Here is a 12,134-nt window from a genome sequence, read left to right on the forward strand (position 1 = left end):
AATAAAAAAAAAAAAAACAGATTAGTGGATTTTTCAATAGCCGATTTAAAAATTACCTCAAATTATAAATATGTGGTAATAGTCTTACCAAGTATCAGTAGTTATTTATTGTTATTAACGTTAAAGTCATTATTTCAACCCTGTGACAGAAGGTTTGGAATTCATAGACTGTAAATTCTGTGTTCCTTGTAATTATATATAAATATTTTAAAATGCTAATATATTTCTCTTTTAAAACATGTTTTGTGTCAACTCTGTTACATTCTAAATATTTTGGGGTTGCAAAATATTCAATAAAGTCATATTTATAACAAGGTTGAACCGGGTTACTTAGAATAAAATAAAAATTAATTTCAATCAAGGCGACATTTAGGTAGAAACAAAGTTGAATTTCAAGGTTTTTTTTAATGTAACATTGATTAATGTGACTGCAAATAATAAATAATATATATATATATATTTTTGAAGATATTTTGCATTACACTAAACAAATACATCAAATAATTATTAAGTTTTCTGGTAAGTCATGAGGACAAGCTTGGCACACAAGTTTAGTTCCTGACAACAGCCCATTTACTGCACAGTATTCAAAACAGATCCGTTCCAAGCAAAGCCATTAAGCACAAACATTATTGCAAATTAAGTGTCGGTGTTGATTTGTGTTTCGCCACTGAACAGTCATCACATGCATTGTGGTTTAATGATCGCAAGCTAATGAGTGGGAGTGATTAGAAGCAAGCGGCGATGATCTTGGTTGCTATGTTTATTTTATATTTATGTGATTTGCTTCAGTTGACCAGAACACCATAGTGTGTGAAAATGTTTTGGTTTGTTAGATCACCATATTCTCTCTAGAGACCCCCCAAAAACTCCTACTCTGACTCCCTCGTCTCTAATGGGACTAAGTCAACCTCTCCCCCATTCCGGATGGAATATCCCAGATTGTAAAAGTCTTGAATTTTAAGGCCGTTGTCATGGCAAGGTACACGACTCACTTGCAAGTTTCTTACTCATCCTTTCCCACTGTTGAGGGTTTTCGTCAGATTATTTGTCTCTTTGGGGCAGGGGCGAGGACAATAAAAAAACCTTTTGTTGAGTTTTCCCACGCACACTATAACGCAATGGTGTATTTTGGATCGCGTGCAGAAACAGCTCGTATTAACGCTGATAAAAACATCTCTCTATTTCCTTTTGTTTTCTTTTAGTCTCAAAGTCTCCTATTACCCGTCTTCTGTACGCCATCCATCCGTCTCTCTTAAGGAATCTATCGCTTTCTTTTTCCTCCGATTTCCGATTGTTCTCATCCTCCCACTCTTTTTTCGGTTTGTGTCTGGTGTTTTTTTTAGCTTCCCTCCTTCTTCGCTACCATTCTGTATTGGCCTTGTCAGAACTTGGACTCCCTTTTCTCTAATAGGGCCTAGTTGGCTTCTCCCCCATTCCAGAAGATGGATGAAATACCCCAGAATTTAAGGGTCTGGAGGCCTTTCAGAACCCATACTGAGGGTCGGACCTCCAGGACTGTGGACAATCGGCGAAAACACAGATTCGGTTGCCTCTCTCTGGGGTGCCGATAACCTCTATTTATACATGGGATAGTTCCCACTAGGCAGTTTTCATGTCATATTAGTCTTTATATATTGGATAAAATGTCAAACTCACAGTTTTTTAATAATGATGAAATCATATCAGTTTTCTTTTATCATAATACAAATGCCATTGTCAGTGGAGGATGTGGGGTGAACGTCTCTGGATGGGGAAAAAAATCCTCTTTTCTTTTCTCTAATTGTTGCTTTCTTTTTTAATACTAATTAGTTATCCTTTCCCCAATGTGCTCAACATCACTTTCCACTCTGTTATTCCAATTATTCTTTAACCCTTTCATGCATAGTGGTCACTACAGTGGACAACTATTCAAAAAGCATTTTCTGGCATTTGCATGGGTTTGATGGCATAGTTGCACATCAGTCTCTACAGTGGACACAAGTGCATCATCCTATACATTGCCAACAAGTGGCAAGCTGTTGTGTGTCGATTCTTTCCCCCCAAGATGGCCAATGTAATGAAATGAGAAATGCCAAGTTTCTCCGGAATATCCACCCATTCCTTCTATCCTAGGAGACTATATTTCAGCTATAATTCATACTATTACTTTTTGTCTTTTTTTTTTTACTGCAAATAAATGTATTTGTGTTATTAGAATGTAATTTGCATCAACATCAAAAAAGTAATGTGATTACATAATGTATGTGACTTGTAATGCATTACTTTACTCATTACATCAAAACGTAATCTGATTAAGTAATGCACATTACTTTTAATGCATTACTTGTAACATCAAAAAGTAATCTGATTACGTAATGCACATTACTTTTAATGCATTACTTGTAACATCAAAAAGTAATCTGATTACGTAATGTATGTTGCTTGTAATGCATTACTTTACATAATCAGATTACTTTTTGATCTAACGAGTAAAGTAACGCATTACAAGTAACATGCATTACGTAAACATTCTTTTTTGATCTAACGAGTGATGCATGTTACTTGTAATGCGTTACTTTACTCGTAACATCAAAAAGTAATCTGATTACGTAATGCACATTACTTGTAATGAATTACTTTGTTAGATCAAAAAGTAATCTGATTACATAATGCATGTTACTTGTAAACATTACTTAACTCGTAACAAAAAAATCTAATTACGCAATGCATGTGACTTGTAACACATTACTTGTGACATCAAAAAGTAATCTGATTAAGTAATGCACATTACTTTTAATGCATTATTTTGCAAACATCAAAAAGTAATCTGATTACTTAATGCACGTTACTTGTAATGCATTACTTGTTAGATCAAAAAGTAATCTGTTTACGTAATGCATGTTGCTTGTAATGCATTACTTTACATAATCAGATTACTTTTTGATCTAACGAGTAAAGTAACGCATTACAAGTAACATGCATTACGTAAACAGATTATTTTTTGATCTAACGAGTGATGCATGTTACTTGTAATGCGTTACTTTACTCGTAATCTTGATTATGTAATGCACACATTACTTGTAATTAATTACTTTGTTAGATCAAAAAGTAATCTGATTACGTAATGCAAGTTACTTGTAAACATTACTCGTGACATCAAAAAAGTAATCTGATTGCGTTATGCATGTTACTTGTGAACATTACCTTACTCGTAACATAAAAAAAATCTGATTACGTAATGCTCGTTACATGTAACACATTACTTTACTCGTAACATCAAAAAAGTAATCTGATTGCGTTATGTATGTTACTTGTAATGCGTTACCCCCAACACTGCTCATTATCAGCTAATAAGGGTAAATTGATACTCTGGTGCTCTGGAGGGAGTTGGGTTTCCACAGTTGTGCCTTGACAGGCTGTATAGATCTCTAATGGAATCACGTCCTCATGTTCTGATATCAAAGATACGCAAAGTTCAACTTGTATGAAGTTAAATTGCCTTTGCAATATTTTGCATTTATATTTTTTGTATACATTTTATAGTTTTCACATGATTTTATATAATTTTATTGATTGGTTTGTTAAATACACACAATATTGCTGTGTCATTACTGTATTATGTTTAATACAGTATCTCTCCAGTTTAAACCTGGGGGGAAAAAAAGTGGACATCTGAAAATCTCTTTCAAAAATAGGCTATGTGAAAAAAAAAAAAAAAAAAAACTTTCAAATCTTGTTTTCCATGCCCAAGAGCAATAAAAACACATAGAGGAAAAAAATCCTGAGGTTATCATAATTCATGCATGAAAGGGTTAAATAACAAGCTGGGTCCTTAGGGACATCACCCTACAGGGTGTGACATCATTTTTTATTTGTAAAACAACAGCACTTACATTAGTAAGTATTCACAATTGATTTATGGTACATAGTATTGTGGAATTATTTTGCTTTACTCAAAAACCTTCCAACTTGTTTGAGTAAATTGTATAATTGGTTTGATAACAACAACATTCCAAAAGATCATTTTGAATCCATTTTGTTAATCCATCCTGTAACATTCCATCCTGATAGGAATGTTTTTTGTTTGCATACGGTTGGGAATTCTGTTCAATTTTTTTTATCCCATCCTGCTAAAAATCATTTTAACTTTTTATTTCCATCCTGTAACATTCCATCCTGATAGGAATCTTATTTTTTTATTTCCATCCTGTTGGGAATTATGATCATTCATTTATTTCTATTAAGTTAAAAATCGTGTTAACTTCTTTATTTCTATCCTGTAACATTCCATTCTTATAGGAATCCTATTTTTTTTTAATATAATGTTACATTCCATCATGTTAGGAATTTTGTTAATATCTTTATTACTTTCATTCTGTTAATTTTAATATTTCCACTCTTTGATTCGTCCTGGATTATTATTATTTTATGGAAACAATCAAATTATAATTAATAAAGTTTGTTTAAGCTTGACCAGAACGTATTTCTGAAACTCTGCTGTACCCTTTTATAGAATTATTTCTAAACCACAACACATTATTTAAAATGTTACAGAGTTCAAGTCCCAGTTCTGTATAACAGAAGTAAACCACGAAAAGACGACATGTACTGAACTGTATCTTTGTTGGCTTGACCTACATGTCCACTCTGAATTTTTTGTTTATAGTCTTTATCTAATGCAGAGTAACTATTTTTCCAATCCAAACCATGAAAGTGGTCAGTCTCCAAGAAAATAATTCAACACTTATTGATCTGATAACTAAGCGCAAGACGTGGAGCAGTCTGGCACGAGCACAGCAAACAGGAGACAAGTTCAGACTTTTTATGACCCTAATGTTCCCAGAGGCGTGTTTTATGTTTTTGACTCCATGGGTTCAAGTTCTGTGTAATGATCATTCAAGTGAGCTCATGTTTTTGTGTGTGGACTCATGCCTGATGTGAATTTACAGGTTTCTTTTATTTTCAGGGTCTTCTCAGCAGAACGCAAATTACGTGGTACGACGATGACCTACATGAGTGATTGATTTCTCAAGCCATTTACTGTATTACATTAACTTTTAATATGGGATTTGACCTTGTGTTGAAAACTAATTAAAAAACGATCATTGCATCATTTAAGACAACAAGCAACACTCCCAAATCTCCCAAAAGACTCCGCTGATGCTTATCCAATTCTTTTTAAAGAAACGACATAAATTTCTACTGCTTAATTATGAGAGGAAGAGGGAATTTTATCTGTATCTCGGTTACATATTATGGAAAAACCTTTCCAACATCTTACATTTTTAGCTATAAATAACCTCTATTTCTTGTAACCTGATTGTGGGGGCTGTAGATAGCTTATTTTATTACTAATTTTCAATTTAACATGACGTGACTTTATATGAAGTGACTTGTCATGGTTTGCCACACTCAAAATAAAAAAGCTTAAAAAAGTAAGTAAGGTTGCCTTAATTTTAAGTTCATTGAAATTAAAACATTGAGTTAATACAATTAAGGAGATTGGTTTAATCAACAGAAACTCAAAATATTATGTTATCTGAACCACATAAACAATCTAAGTTGATCTGACAAAAGAAAAAATGCTGTGATAACAAATCATGATTATTTTTTTTTTTAACAGTGCAGGTATGTGCCTTTTTTAAGATGCAAAGGTGATAAATGCAGTTTGAGCGAGTTAAGTAAATATGTTTTACTTAAAATATTATTATTGTCATTTTTAACAGTTATCTCTTCTAAACTTACAAATGTTTTTTTATTTTGGCCCTGATTTAGAAATATTTCAAAAAATGAAAGAAAATGCAACAAAGAAAATTTCTTGACCATAAAAAAATTACTAAATTATTAAATTAATGTATTAAATTAATGTTAGCAGATTTGTTTTGTTTGTAAAAAAAAAAAGTGTTTTTTGGGGTTAAAAAGGGATATTAAAATATGTATTTTCCATTAAAATTGTTTGTCTTGCCAATACATATATAGTCTGATTTCACTACTAAACCCAGAGCTTCATAATATGAGGATATTAATGTTTTGTATCATGAATATATAGCCTACAATTTGTTTGTGCTATTTACGATAAATCCCACTTATCTGATGTGCTGTTATCACGTGCAGCGACATTCATACACTTTAAGTACATTTTGAGGCCACTGTTTTATTATTACGTAGGCTAATAATATATGATTTCTGCATCCTCAAGCGTTTGTAGATGTGGACTGAAAGTGGTGGTGAAGTTGTGGTCAGGGAGAGGTTAACTGGTTCGGGCTGGTTGGGCTGAGCTCTGACGCGGGGATGGAGAGCTCAGAGACGCGCTTCTGCTCCAGAGGATCCCGCGGCTGAACCTCCTCCGGCTTTCTCCACTCTTCTGCGCCGACACTTTAATGCACGGGTGAGTCCCGCTCCTTCCGCAGACATATTCAGCGCGTGACGCATGAGACGTCACAGCAACGTAAAGCGCGTGCGAGCGTCATGCGTAGTCTATATGATAACATGACAGGTTCATTTAACAGCGTCAGGCGCGTGAATAACTCCGAAGGTTTGATTGTAGTCCTCCACGAGTTCATTTAGTTATAATGCAAGTGTGAAGAGGAGTAGCCTAAGTTAAAATTGATTTTAAACACTCAGTGATTGATTATTTTGTCAACATACTGATGTTGCTGCATGTAGAGCCACTCAAATTTACAAAAGTAACATGATAACCGTAATTTACTATGCAGTTCTTACTTCAGTAACTTGGTTTTAGTAATCAGCGAATTAAAATGGCAGAAATGTTATGAAATCGTAATCTAGTAGGCTAGCTATTGATTATTGATTTTACAGCAGTAACAATAATAACTTGTAACCTAATAACTTTTTGAACGGTTACCATGATAAATGTTTGCAAAGGAAGTCAAACTTTTTTTGAAAAGCGCAATGAGTGTTTGGTCATTTTGTCAACACTGTAAAGACTCCATGAAATCACTTTATTTCCATTCACAACCATTAATAACCATTCACAACCACCCCCCCATAAGAGCATGAAGAAATAATTATTTATAATAATAATAATAATACAGATGTAATAATAAGCATTTTATCATTGTTTAATGCGGGCATGAACTACACGGGTTTGCTGCATTTCGAATTAACTAATCAAATAAAAATGGAAAATATAAACCACTGATTTAAAGTTCAATGTATAGAAGCAATATATTTTAAGTTAATGAAAAATATTCACATTCAAATATTGTAGTTTGAGAGTGTAGTGAGATTGAGAGACATTTGCTGTGTTTTATGGGAGTGGGTATCTATAGATATCTTTTTTTCAGTTCCTGATTGGTTGATATTTCTCTTCAGGAATCATGGGTAATGTAGTTCTGCACCAGGAATTGATTTGATCAATTTTAAAAAATGAAGTTGAAGTAACGCTGATGGCTCAAACAGAAGCATATATTGATAACCTCTGAGCTCACGGAAGGTTTGTCTTTAAAGGTTTATAAGTTACTTTTAGTAAAACAATCCTCTTATGGACAAATAAATGGGATTTTCTTTTTTTTTTTTTGACTTCCAGTATTTTGGGTATGCGGGAAGTGGCTGGATTCATTCTTGAAAGTGTTTTATTGCTTTTGTCCATGGAACAATCTGTCAAGTGTGGTACACATGCGAACTTCGGAAAATTGTTTCCCCTGACAAAGTATGCAGAATCAACAATTAATTAGCGTCCTTTTAATAAGCATTATTTAATGTCTAGAAAGTGCAGCCAAAACATCAGGACTGGTTTGTGTGGGTGGATGAAAGCTGGAGCGATGGAGATCCATGGGATGTTGAGAAACTTTACCAGACCTAAATAATTGCTTAGTGACTGGGACTTTCCCAAACCTTCACTGAACACAATGTCCTGTTGTTAACCTTTTTGCCAGAACAGATAAAAAATTAACCAAGCCACCTTCCAAATGCACTGTGCACTTCCTGATTTTGCCGAGTTAGACCCGTTCTTGTTGATCCTGGAACAACATTCCTGTCTGAAAATGTAGTCCTAACCCCTAAATCTAACCCTACCCATATCTTATCTCTCTAAAATAAGAGGGAAATCAAATCTGATTGGTTGATTGGAATGTTGTTCCCCTTGGTGAAATCAGGTTCTGCATGCACGCACATGGGGTCAGTAAGATTTTACTTATCTTTTTTCTTCTTTTTTTTTTATTAGCAAGGGTGCTAAATTGCTAAATAAGGCACTAAATTGATCAAAAGTGTGTGTATATATATATGAAAAAAGAGAAGAAAGAGATGATAAAACTTCTCCCAGACTTTTTCTTGGCATTTTTGTAATCCGGTTTGAGTAGCTGGTCTCAAGATTTTCCCAGACCTGCCCTGAACCTCAGAACTCTCAGCATGTCCTGTAGTTGACACTTGTTTTCTAACCAAAAGCATGTGCGATGTGTAATGACTCACCCTATAGTTGGGTACGAATTGTGCAGATCATCAACAGAACTGAAAAAAAAAAAAAAAACGAATTTACCCTCCTTAAGAATTGAATTAATCTGAAAGCATGTAATATTGAGCAATGATCGTACACAGTTACAGCCGACAGATGAAAGATGAGCACAATAATGAACTGCTAATGTAAGTCTTATTTCTGAAGACATAATCCATTGTTACACTACTGTTCAAACGTTTGGGGTCATTAATAAAAAAAATTCTACTTTTATTCAGCAAGAATGCATTCAGTTGATCAAAAGCTGACATTAAAGACATTTTAATGTTACAAAGAATCTGTTTCAAATAACTGTTCTTTTGAACTTTTTATTCATCAAAGAATCCTGAAAAACAAAAGCATTACTGTTTCAACACAAATATTAAGATGCACAACCGTTTTCAACATTGATAATAATCATAAATGTTTCTTGAGCATCAAATCATCATATTAGAATGATTTCTGAAGGATCGTGTGATACTGAAGACTGGAGTAATGATGCTGAAAATTCAGCTTTGATCACAGGAATAAATTACTTTTTAAAGTAATATTCAAATAGAAAACAGTTCTTTTAAATTGTAATAATATTTCACATGTTTTCTGTTTCTGTTTTTTGGTAGTGTATTGTCATGGAGTTGCTAAGCATGGGGGGGGGGCATAAATTAAAAAGTGATACATTTGTTCTGATTTCATAATGAAGAAGAAAACCTTTTTGAATAGTTTGGCTTACTCTTGTATATGGAAGCTTGTTTTCTGTCACAGAACAAAAAAGTAATTCGCCTTTTTATCTGACCATTCTGACTTTTTTTCCACACAACTGTAACTTTATAACTTATATTTACTCACCCTTGTGTCGTTTCAAACCTATATGACCTTCTTTCTTTTGCGGAATATCTTTAAAAGATATTTTGAAGAATATTGGTTTTGAAGAGTTTTGGTCTGTCAATACATCTAAATACCAATTCATACGCAGCTTCTGAAAAACATTATGGCTGTTGTAGCCTAAAAGTTGATGTGTAATAAATTCTATGTTCAATTAAATCAAATATTTCGCTCTAAAGCTTTTTGTAATGTCTATTTGATGCTTTTCTCATTTAACACAATAGTGACTTTAAATGATCTTTTGGGGGTCATTTCTCAGCCGAATTTGATTTGCGATTAATCACCACATCATGTAATTAATTACATCAAAAATTTGAATCACTTGACATCCCTAATATTTTAAATTATTTTTGGAGAAGTTGTGTACACAATAAGAAATGAAAGGAAAATATTTGACTTTTTACTTGATGGTTACACCACCTGACATTTTTAGAGTTATTAAATGTAATCGTTTGTGGATAGCATATAAGTTTATCAAATTCAACATGAAGGGCCCTATTTTAACGATCTAAGAGCATGGTCTAAAGCGCACGGTGAAAGTTCGAATCCACTTTTGCTAGTTTAATGACTGGAAAAATGGTCGGCGCTCCCGGCGCATGGTCTAAAAGGGTTGTCCCTATTCTCTTAATGAGTAATGGGTGTGTTTTGGGCGTAACGTGAAATAAACCAATCAGAGTCTCATCTCCCATTCCCTTTAAAAGCCATTGCTCTCGCGCCATTCGCTATTTACATGACGGAATGAGCAAGCAGAAAAACTGAACGCTTCTCCAAAGAACAAACGGATACTTTATCGCAGACATTCTTATTTGTCCCACTAATGTTTTGATTCATAAATTCATGAAAACAACATATGGTAGACACATGATGCTTTCCAAATGTCAGAAATAGCCCCATTCCCTGAATTTGTAATGGCCTTTCCGCAACAGAACAGAAAGAGATAAAACTCAAGCCAACACTAATACGATTCATTTCAAAACAAATAATCACGGCAAGGCGTCGAGGCGTTCAGGGCTAATTAGTTCAAATCAAAGAATTTCAAAGAGCTGAACTGGTACAATATGGTGCTAGCAACGCCAAGGTCATGGGTTTGAGTCCCAGGAAACACATACTCTGCAAAAATGAATGGAGTGTATATGCTTCGGGTTACAGTTTGATAGAAGTACAGCAGTTGTATCTTCAGATCACTGTATAAAACTGTACTTATATGCCTCATTTGCAGAAAACATTGAAGAGCTTGTTTGGCTCTCTGCTACTTCTGGAACAGAAGAAAAGTTGGGATGAGATCAGTCGCCAACCTACTGCGGTTTATTGATACGGCACTGGTCAACTTAAGACAATAGGGTTACTTTTGGAAGAATTCTGCTAAATCATTCTTGAAAGTCTTGGGAGACGTTTCTGAAGAACAGATCCAATCGTGCTCTTAACAGCACGCAGCAACAGATCTATTGTTGTTTGATTGTCAATGTGACAATACTGATAAAAAGTTAATCGGGAATGAATAACAGACGTGAGAGCCAAACCAATGGAAAAGAAAACATGAAATCACTGGGATTCAACAAAACCAAAAACACTGTATAAACACAAAAGGACAATAAATATGAAATATTAGACAGTATGTAATTGGACTACTGTCATATTTGTGAACCCGTCTGTTCTAAGTAATCAGCCTTTAGTATGTCTAGCAAGTAGCAACCATCACTAATGATAAAAAAATATATATATATAAAAAAAAACATTTCACACAATTTATTAATTCATTACAATTTTGGGGAGTCACACCACATGACATTTTACATCCTGAACTAAATTTGACATTAAAAAAGGTCTAATTATTTGACTTTTTCTGAGACTAATTGACCTTGGCACAGCTGGGTCAGCTGAGGTCACTTCCTGATTATTTTATTTTCCTGCATATTTCTGCTTGTCGGTTGCACCACATGACTTTGATTGGCAGACACAAGTTCTAAGAAATAATAAACAAATGATATGCCATATTACTTAAGTCTTTCTTTCCAGCAAATTCTTGAATGGCTTTTTTTCTTCATTAAGACATCAGGATCGTTGTAACACCCTGACATTTTTGTATTTATTTGTATGAAATTTTTATTTAATAAAATAAAAACAAATTTTTGTTCAGAAATTAAGAACATGCTCATCACAGAAAAGTTGTATTTATAAGCCATTGTATGTATAAATTGCGTTTTTATTACATCTTTGAACAGATTAATCGGTCCAGACCAAAAAATCTGCAATCTGCAGTTTTTGATGCAATCAATTTCGATCATAAGAACGGCAGTCTTTTCCTCGGAGAATACTAGAATGCCAAAAACGAACAATTTCAAGACGAACAACTCTCAGTTGTTTTTTTTTTTTTTTTTTTTTTTTTTTTTGTCAGAGTGGGTCTTGCAGCATCATGTCTGTTAGGAATCATGTTCCTATTCCATGGGAAAAGTTCTCTTGTTTGTTGAATGCAGGAAGAACTGTCATTTGAACATTTCTTTGAACTAAAAATTCAACTGAGCTTGGCAAAGCTGTGTTTAATTTTCTTTCCCCCTATCTGTGTTATAGTTACAAATATGATCATGCCAGATGTGGCAGAGGAGACATGCTTCACTTAAAACATTTCATAATTTTGACTCTCTGTTACGCCAATTTGCGCAACTGCCAAAAGTTCACGTCGGGGGAACGGTTCCTTTGAGAGTGTGTTTTGTTGTGGCCGGTGTGCTGCCAGCCGTATGCTGATTTAATTATTATTAATGGAATGTCTTGTAGGCCAAATATTTGTGATTTCTCTGACTGGCTTTTGTGTGCTTCTTAC

General features: G+C 34.0%; 1 protein-coding gene across 2 annotated transcripts in view; it reads left to right on the forward strand.

Annotated features, from left to right (window-relative positions):
* Positions 1-6,283: 6,283 nt before the first annotated feature.
* Positions 6,284-12,134, forward strand: part of znf469 (zinc finger protein 469) — a 377,504-nt gene continuing 371,653 nt past the window's right edge. For both annotated transcript variants that reach the window (XM_081356733.1, XM_081356735.1), the window contains exon 1: positions 6,284-6,370. The gene's annotated coding sequence lies outside the window, so the exon portion shown is untranslated. The remainder of the gene's footprint in view (positions 6,371-12,134) is intronic.

Source organism: Scardinius erythrophthalmus (assembly GCF_964197995.2).
Source record: "Scardinius erythrophthalmus genome assembly, chromosome: 24".
NCBI classification, from domain to species: domain Eukaryota; kingdom Metazoa; phylum Chordata; class Actinopteri; order Cypriniformes; family Leuciscidae; genus Scardinius; species Scardinius erythrophthalmus.